The 9943-nt window shown below is 42.5% G+C and overlaps 1 non-coding gene across 1 annotated transcript; it reads left to right on the plus strand.

The window, feature by feature from the left end:
• The first annotated feature begins 2028 nt into the window (after positions 1-2028).
• LOC134967398 (U1 spliceosomal RNA) lies at positions 2029-2192 on the plus strand. Its single transcript, XR_010188884.1, has one exon. It is a non-coding gene; the product is annotated as a U1 spliceosomal RNA (small nuclear RNA).
• Positions 2193-9943: the final 7751 nt, after the last annotated feature.

Below are 9943 nucleotides of genomic sequence, written 5' to 3' on the forward strand. Positions count from 1 at the left end.
GAAGTTTTCACAGAAGTGACAAGTCTTTGTGGAATTCCTCACTTAGACATGATGGTGTCTCGCCTCAACAAGAAACTTCAGGGATATTGTTCCAGGTCAAGGGACACTCAAGAAATAGCAGTGGACACCCTCGTGACACCGTGGGTATTTCAGTCGGTCTATATGTTCCCCCCACTTTCACTCTTTCCGAAGGTGCTAAATATGCGAAGAACAAAGGGTTCAGGCTATCCTCATTGTTCCGGTCTAGCCAAGGAGGGCTTGGTATCCAGATCTTCAAGACTTACTCATAGAAGATCCCTGGCCTCTTCCTCTATGAGGGAACCTGTTACAGCAAGGACCGGGCGTGTATCAAGACTTACCGCGGCTGCGTTTGGCGGCATGGTGGTGGAATGCCATATCCTAGCCCGAAAGGGTATGTCCAGTGAAGTCATTCCCACATTGCTTCAGGCTAGGAAGGGAGTAACGGCGAAGCTTTACCACCGTATTGGGAAGTATGTGTCTTGGTGTGTATCCAAGAAGGTTCCTACGGAAGAATTTCAGCTGGGTCGGTTCTACATTTTTTGCAAGCAGGGGTGGATGCAGGCCTAAAGTTAGGCTCCATTAAAGTGCAGATTTCGGCCTTATCAATTTTCTTTCAAAAATAATTGGCCATCCTTTCAGAAGTTCAGACTTTTGTGAAAGGAGTGCTGCACATCCACCCTCCATTTGTGCCCCCAGTGGCGCCATGGGACCTTAACTTGGTGTTGCAGTTTCTTATGTCACACTGCTTGGAACCTTTATGAAAGGTTGAGTTAAAATTTCTCACTTGGAAAGTGGTCATGCGATTGGCCTTGGCGTCCGCAAGGCGGGTGTCGGAATTAGCGGTTTTGTCTCACAAGAGCCCCTATTTGATCTTCCATGTAGATAGAGCGGAATTGAGAATTCGGCAACAATTTCTGCCAAAAGTGGTTTCTGCTTTTCACATGAACCAACCTATTGTGGTGCCTGTGGCTACTGAAGCCTTGGCTGATTCAAAGTCTCTCGCTGTAGTCAGAGCTTTGAATATTTATGTTGCCAGAACGGCTCAGATTGGGGAAACAGAGGCTCTGTTTATCCTGTATGCTCCCAACAAAATTGGAGTTCCTGCTTCTAAGCAGACTGTTGCACGCTGGATCTGTGATACGATTCAGCATGCTCATTCTACGGCTGGATTGCCGTTACCGAAGTCGGTGAAGGCCCATTCTGCCAGGAGGGTGGGCTCTTCTTGGGTGGCTGCCCGAGGAGTCTTGGCAGTTCAATTTTGCCGAGCAGCTACTGGGTTGGGTTCAAACACTTTTGCTAAGTTCTATAAGTTTGATACCCAGGCTGATGAGGACCTCATGTTTGCTCAATCGGTGCTGCAGAGTCGTCTGCACTCTCCCGCCCGGTCTGGAGCTTTGGTATAAACCCCATGGTCCTTTTGGAGTCCCCAGCATCCTCTAGGACATAGGAGAAAATAGGATTTTAATACCTACCGGTAAATCCTTTTCTATTAGTCCGTAGAGGATGCTGAGCGCCCGTCCCAGTGCGTACTGTATCTGCAGTTATTGGGTATGGTTACACACATGGTGTGTTGCGTTTAAGTCAGCCTGTTGCTGACGTTATTCATGCAGTGGCATGCGTTATGCTGTTATTGGTTGTGTTTACACACAGGTTGTGTTAGGCTTTATGTCAGCATATTGCTGCATATTCTTCATGCCGTCGGCTGGTGTTCTATTGAATGCCACGTTCTGCGGCATGTTCGAGGTGTGAGCTGGTATGACACTCACCATGTTTAAACAATAAATTCTTTCCTCGAAATGTCCTTCTCCCTGGGCACAGTTCTCTAACTGGAGTCTGGAGGAGGGGCATAGAAGGAGGAGCCAGTTCAAACCCATTCAAAGTCTTATAGTGTGCCCATGTCTCCTGCGGTTCCAGTCTATACCCCATGGTCCTTTTGGAGTCCCCAGCATCCTTAACGGACTAAGAGAAAAGGATTTACCGGTAGGTATTAAAATCCGATTATTACTACTACTTATCTTGCATAGGAGATACCATGGTCATGAAGATGGTTCTCCCAGGGTGAGGTTCACCCATTGCACTCTGGGTATGCTGACCCCTGTGATTTCCCCAAATGCGGGAAAAATGTCTGCAGAATTTGTGGTAGTGAGGCACTGCGTTTGCGCTTTCCCCTGGCCAGCTCTGGTAAAAGTCAGATCTCTTTGTCTCAGATCTTCCTCCAGCTGTGTTCTTCTTTCGAGAGAGTTCCCTTGTGCTTCATCAGTTGGATCTCCTTCACTTGACAGGGGGGTGCCCGAGCAGCGGCCCTCGCCAGCCCTAGCCCAAATGCAATCGGTGTGATCAAGCTCAATGTGAAACGTACAACACCGACCACTAACGAGGATGCACACTGTTTCCGGGGCGCGAGGATTCTACACCCGACCTGGTGTCCGAACATTCAGCGGCTCCCTGCACAGTGACACAGGCTTACAATAGCTAATTCATCAGCACTTCGCCTGTACTTTATAAGTAAGATTTTCAGGGCGGCTCTCTCATCCTGGATAGATCACCTACCTCCTCTGCAATGTACGAACACAACAGGGAAGGAGGTGTTTGAAATCTGGGACAGCAGAAGCCGCTCGTACTTTATCTGTCCTCCGCTCCGATGCTAGCGGTTCTCCCCCGCTCTCATTGTCTCCATTGACTGCCTGAAGGCACATGGGACAAAAGTAGAAGGGGGATCTCGCTTGCAGCGCCAGAGCATCTGTTTTTCACCTTTCAGCTCACAAGTCTATCTCTAAACTTTACTGTTTTTATCAGGCACTATTTGGTTGGCTACTCTTTCTAGCGTATATGTGGCATTTGGAAATATATCTGTTTATAACTGCTGATCAGTGTTTAATCAAATGTGAAATTACACCACATGTTATATGCTTATTTCTTCTAACTAACAGTGGAATCGGTACAGTGTTTTCTGTTTTGAACTGTGGTTATTTAGTAGCAGCATTTTCTGATTATGTGGCATTAGAAGTGCAACATAGTATCTGTTTTTGATTTAGTGGTAGCAGAGAAACACTGGTCCTTGATCTATTCTGGCCAGTGGGTGAGCTGAGATTTTATTAATGATATTTTTGTGTATCACTAATTAGCGGTATATCACAACATTTTGATTTTATAGCTGAATTGTTCTTGTGTGCATTAATTTATATGTGATTTTCTCATATATCAAGTAAAAATTGGATTCTCGTTATGAGTACAATGTGATAAGAGGATATACTGAAGATAATTACTTTTTTACCCACAGGTTGAATTATATATAAATTCATTTAGGTTAGTGAAGAAGTGCAACGTTATACATAAAAAAAAAACATAAATTCATTGTGCAATTTACAATAAGAACTCTCAGCAGGGAGCGGCTGATAAGAGATCAAAATTTATATTATAAGGATCTCTAAAATATGATGTATAAACCTGTAAATAATTTACCTATATTTTCACTTTGCTGATGCCAATTAATTTATATAGGTGTTTTTTCCAGGTTTATAATTGATTGTCCTATATAAATGTTTTTTATTAAGGATTTTTTTTTAGAAACATAGAAATAAAAGTTAATTTTTAATAAATAAAAAAAAGAGTGCGCCACACATTAAGCCTTCTTTGGCTAAAACCCACTAGTGGTTTTTGTCTCAACCCCCTAAACTATTATTATTAAAGCCCTGGCAGTCTAGTGGATGTGCTACCTTTCTGGAGGCTGCTGTGAAATGCTGCCGAGTCACCACCGCAAGGTCCTTATATTGAATCCAAAACCCACACAATTTAGAATAAGACCTGTGTCGCCGATCAGATTCCCTCAGAACATGTAAGTTTGTGTGGGCCCTGATCCTGAGCCTGCACAGCCCTAATTTTAAGGTTATCCCCTGGTTATGCCTTAAAACTTATTGCCACTACATATCTATCTGCTTTATTGGCAAAATTCGCCAATGCTCACAAATCACAGGCTATTTAGGCCTTATAGTTTACAATTTTGAGTCTAAATATGTCTTTTTGCCTATTCCCTTAACTAATAACAATGAGATGGCTTAAATAAAATGTAACATTAGTAAAGATAAATGACAGATCTTATACTCTTTACGCCGTCTGTACATAAAATCATCACTAACCCTGCACGATGTAAGGCAATGCTACATTCTCATGTAGAAAAAAATAATCTGGAAAGGTTGAGGCATGTAAAAATGATTTAATGTAAGTGTGAAAATATAACTTTGCATTCTTCCAGCATTCAGAAGGTAATTTATTGAAGCTTCACCTCTGGGGCCTTTGCACACACGTCCTTACATTAAATCAGAGGCTACACTTATTTTTGTTTCTTATTTTCTTGTGCTAAGAAATTTCACCGTTATGTAACATGAGCTCTTGGTAACCTCTTGATAATCCATAATATTTTATAAATATGCCATAAACTAGTATAAATACATAAATTAATAACACCTACATGTAATTAAATCCTCAGCTCCTTTTTAAAAATTAAGTATCTACATTAGTGTCATGTTTCTACAACATACATATACGTATCTTAATGCAAGTAGTAGGGATCATTCAGAAGAAACTTTTAACCTGTCACCCGCCAACTTTCCACAAGTAGAACATACTGTATGTCTATCTTCCATTCTATTTGATATAGCAACCCCAAATATTGCGTACAGCCTTTGAATGAATCAAAATTCATCATACATATTAAGCTTTCAAAGCAATCTGATGAGTAGTTCATGGATTGGTGGGTAAAAGGTTAAAAAGGACGTTTTTACTTTCAGATGTAATTTATTTATGGGTTTGCAAACTCCAATTTGCCTTCAGACAACTAGGATGAACTTACGCCCCTGTCTGGTGATATTGTTAGGCAAACTCAGGACTCGCTCCTTTCTTAATTGCTGACATTAGAAAAGAGGTGGGAGTGAGTGTTTAATTACTTAAATGAACTTACCTTACATAGTGATGTTGCTGGTTGCTACTCCTCCATGCTACTAGTAGACTAGGACTTGTGGTACACTTATGCTCTGTCTGCAATCCTCAACATAGTTACAAAGTGATAGGATGGAGTAGTTTAATGTGCATAAATACGGAATGATTTGTCCAATGGCCCTCATTCCGAGATGCGCAATGTTCGCAGTGCGTCTGCTCCAAGTAAATTTGCCAAAAAGTTAGGTACTTTACTCACGGCTTAACGAAGAAATTTCTTCGTTCTGGTGATCGGAGTGTGATTGACAGGAAGTGGGTGTTTCTGGGCGGAAACTGGCCGTTTTATGGGAGTGTGCAAAAAACGCTGGCATTTCTGGGAAAAACGCGGGAGTGTCTGAAGAAACGGGGGAGTGTCTGGGCGAACGCTGGGTGTGTTTGTGACGTCAAACCAGGAACGAAACTGACTGAACTGATCGCAGTGGCAGAGTAAGTCACGAGCTACTCAGAAACTGCTAAGAAATTTCTATTCGCAATTATGCGAATCTTTCGTTCGCAATTCTGCAAAGCTAAGATTCACTCCCCGTAGGCGGCGGCTTAGCGTGTGCAATGCTGCTAAAGACAGCTAGCGAGCGAACAACTCGGAATGAGGGCCAATGATCGGGGCATTACCGATCGAACGAACAACCAAACGTTCCATGTGTATGCATGATATAGTGCATGGTGTGCTCCCATGTGGTCGTCTGTTGCTTCCCCTGATCTTACTGCATGTTCAAAAGATCAGAGGAAGTGGCTGTTAATCCCATGCAGCGCTATGAGGGGGAGTGCATGGCGGGCGGTTATGCACTGGATCGCTCCGTGTGTATGGCTGCCTGATATGTCAGCCCAAGGAGTGTCCGACGTATCGGTGGGTACATGCGGTGGGAACTCTGACAGTTTTAATTGTATTTTGCTTTAGCCTTTAGATGGCTTCAGTTCTTTTCAGTCATTTGTTTATATAATCAGAATTGTTTATTTTTGTTGCTCCCAAATATGACACAAATAAATTTGTGTCCAATGGATAAAGCAATATGGTTAGTAAAAGTTGCTGCAAGACATTACAAACTAATAAATAAATTCACATTAAGATGGTCAATCCCAGTCAGTGTTTAGTCAACTTCCATTCTAAAATTACTTTAAATGTCATTCCAGGATATTTGTTTACATATTTTCTATCTTTCTCTCACTTGTATAACCCTACTCCCAGGGCCATAACTAGGAGTGTACAGTGGTGCCTGGACACAGTGCAGATGCACTGTGGGCGCAGGACCACTGGCAACACCCGCTTGGCCATTCCGCCGCCGCTGCACTGTGTGGTCCACCGGTTACCTGCCCGCTGTCACCGCTCAGCTGCAGTGCATTGCCTGGCTACCTCTTCTCACATAGATAGCCGGTCAGCGCTGCAGCTTCCGCTCCTTACCCACCCGGCTCCAACCTCCGATGTTCTGGGAGAGATGACGTCTCTCCGAACCCACCCCTCAGCCCACCCACAGTGCACTGAGCTGCAAAGAGCCACAGCGTAGGGCGGGATGGAAAATAGGACTGTGTACAACAGAGGACTGGTTGGCAGGGGAGTATAACACGCACTCACTATATTGCTTTCTTTCACTCACTTGGTAAAAAGAAGACCCTGCTGCTGTAATGTGCAAAAGGTAAAAAGGGGACTCTGCCTGCCTAATGTGTAAAAAGGTGGACTCTGCTGCTTTAATGTGTAAAAAGGGAACTCTGCCTGCCGTAACATGTAAAAAGGGGAATCTGCCTGCCTAATGTGTAAAAAGGGGGACTCTGCTGCTTTAATGTGTAAAAAGGGAACTTTGCCTGCCGTAATGTGTAAAAAAGGGACTCTGCCTAAAGTAATGTGTAAAAAGGGGGACTGTGCCTGCCATAATGTGTAAATAGGGGGACTGTGTCTGCCATAATGTGTAAAAAGGGGGACTCTGCCTGCCATAATGTGTAAAAAGGAGACTCTGCCTGCCTAATGTGTAAAAAGGGGTACTCTGCTGCCGTAATGTGTAAAAGGGGACTCTAATTGGCGTTATGTGTAAAAGGGAGCTGTACCTGCTATTATGTGTAAAAGGGAGCTCTACCTGCTGTAATGTGTAAAAGGGGATTTTACCTTCTGTAATGTGTAAAAGGGGATTTTACCTGCTGTAATGTGTAAAAAGGGACTATACCTGCCATAATGTGTAAAAGGGGAGTCTACTTGCCGTTATGTGTAAAAGGAGACTCTACCTACCAGAATGTTTAAAATGGAGCTCTACATTCCGTAATGTGTAAAAGGGACTCTACCTGCCATATAGTGTAAAAGGGGGCTCTACCTGGTGTAATGTGTGATAGGGGCTCTACCTGGAATAATGTGTAGAAAGGGGCTCTACCTGGCGTAATATGTAAAATGGGGCTCTACCTGGCGTAATATGTAGCATGGTGTTATGTGAGAAAGAGTCTCTACCTGGTGTAATGTGTGACAGGGGCTCTACCTGGTGTAATGTGTAAAAGGGTCTCTACCTGGTGTAATTTGTGTAAGTAATGCTACTGAGAGGCGTAATTTGAATGGAGACTACTGTATAGCGTAATATGAATTGGTATTTGTTGTGGTGACGCCCCTTCTCCATGAAGCCACACCCTTATATTTTTGGCACACGCCTACAGCGCACGCTGGCCCTATTTTAAATATAGCGGGGGCGGGGAAGGGGGCACCAATGCTGTTTCTTGAACACAACGCTAAAATGTCTAGTTACAACACTGGCTTCACCAATTAGCTAATTGACTCGTCCGGAGCTATCCTGTTAGCCCTGATGCCGGCACTTTTTGGGGATTTAGTTGCGCCTACCTGAGGCAGACAAAACCAAATAAATGATAAGTAACCATTTTTTTCTGCAATCGCAGCCATAGAAACACATTGCTGTTGCTTTTCACAGATCCTATGTGACAATGGGTAATTGGTAAAAAAAAAGGGCTAAAAAAGCACTTTTTCATGCAACAAATTACAGCGGTTATTAGGATTACCCACATAGTCTAGGAAAGGGAACTTTTCTCTCTGCTGATTGGAGTACATGGTATAAGTTTAAGATCATCGGTATCTTTGTTTGACAGTTATGCTGTCAACAGTCAAAATATCTATGCAGTAGTCATGTTTTTTAAAGCATTTTCCTACGTCAGCCTTATAAGTGTAAACATGATTGTAAAGCATTGTGCTTAAATTTATAGTGTCAACATTGTAAAACTATTATTACTACTGAAGGGTTAAACATGCTATATGAATTGTTATGTGTTTGAATAGACACGTACGCACTCTCTACAAGATGCCTTTGTCTGTTCATATAATATAAGGCTTGTGTGTGTCTTATCTTCAAGGACAATTACATACTAGATCAAAACTGTTACTTCTGTGTGTTACTAAAATATCCCGCATGTAATGTCGTATGCTACTTCTATTTATCCAATCATATGCTTGCACATATTGTATACACCCATGTTTCTCTTCTATATAGTACGCTGTAATTTATTAAATAAACAGAGTGATTCTTAACTACATGGTGTCGTGTATTATCTGTAACGTTAAGGATTGCTCTCACTGACGTCAGTGGCCATCACATCGAGGTAATCAAAGAGAGGTAGGGATCCTTTCAGCTGGGGGCTCTATGTCCGGAATTCAGTGATCGTCCCTGAATGGTAAGAATAGAGAATTTATTGTCTATCTTTGCCATACAGGATTGCGGTCATACACTGAAGCTGAATCCGTGTCAGTGTTCCGGGAACACGTGACAAGGTAATATTTAAGTCCGGGACTTAATATTACGAAGTTTTATGTAAAAACATAAAACAGGTATCAGGGATACCATAGAATCTTTAATGTCTGGGACTTAAAGATACGTCTGAGAAAGGACCAGGAGTCCAAGCGCAATTCTCCAAAGACGTTAGTATCTGGGATACTTAAAAAAATATATAGACCTGGGGTCTATACATAACGTAGATTATACCTCGATCTGATCGTCTATATATATATTCTTGTATGTTGTAGTGAGATAAGTTCTTATATTTGGTTCAGACGGCTGGTAAGTTTTCGTCTGCCAGATATCTTTACTCAAAACTCTTTTCTTGCTTCCTGTTTAAAACGCTGTATTTTTCTGACATCTTGTACGAATGGTAAGCGTACCCGTCAAAAGATTTCATGTTCTCATTATACAGATAATATTGTGATATTGTCAATGACTAATTAACTGGTGTTAGCTAATGCATGCATAGAAAGTTTTTAAATTGCATTTTTTGTTGTGAAATTGCATAGAACGTATTTTTGTTGTGATATTGCATAGACAGTTGTTATAAGTTGTTGTAGAAATTGCGTAGAAAGCTGGTGTAGATTGTATTCTTTACTATGGGAGGGGGTCAGAGTAAGACAGTCATTTATCCTCCACCTTTACCAGGAGAGACATGTAAGGAGTATGTAGCCCGTAACTCCACCACAGATTATTATCTAGTTAACCCTTGGGTAGATAACTTAGCGGGGTGGACAGAGAAAGTTGGCAGCCCCAGCCCATTCCCCCGTGATGGTATTAATTATCCATTTTATATGGACATGATCAAAGGGCTTTGTCTGGGAGACAAGGAAGCCTGGCCGTGGTATGATCATGACCCACAATGGGACATGACATATATGCGCGCTGGAGGAGAGCAATGGCTCACGATAGCACCTCATTGGTATGACAAAAATATCAAGCAGAAACAGCGTAGAATAAAATCTGTAACTTCCCGACTACACAAAGCTGAGGAATTTAGAAGCAACAAGTTTCTGAAAAACTCTTCTCCTCCGCCCTACAGTCCCCTATACCCCTCCTTAAAAGACACAGATCTTTTAGCTGCAGTTGCTTTGTCACGAATGCCGATGCAAAGGGGAGGGGGAGGAGGGGAAGGGGAAGGAGAAGGAGGCTCAGTTGCTTTGTCACGAATGCCGATG

The sequence above is a fragment of the Pseudophryne corroboree genome, chromosome 10 (genome assembly GCF_028390025.1).
Source record: "Pseudophryne corroboree isolate aPseCor3 chromosome 10, aPseCor3.hap2, whole genome shotgun sequence".
In the NCBI taxonomy this organism is placed as follows: domain Eukaryota; kingdom Metazoa; phylum Chordata; class Amphibia; order Anura; family Myobatrachidae; genus Pseudophryne; species Pseudophryne corroboree.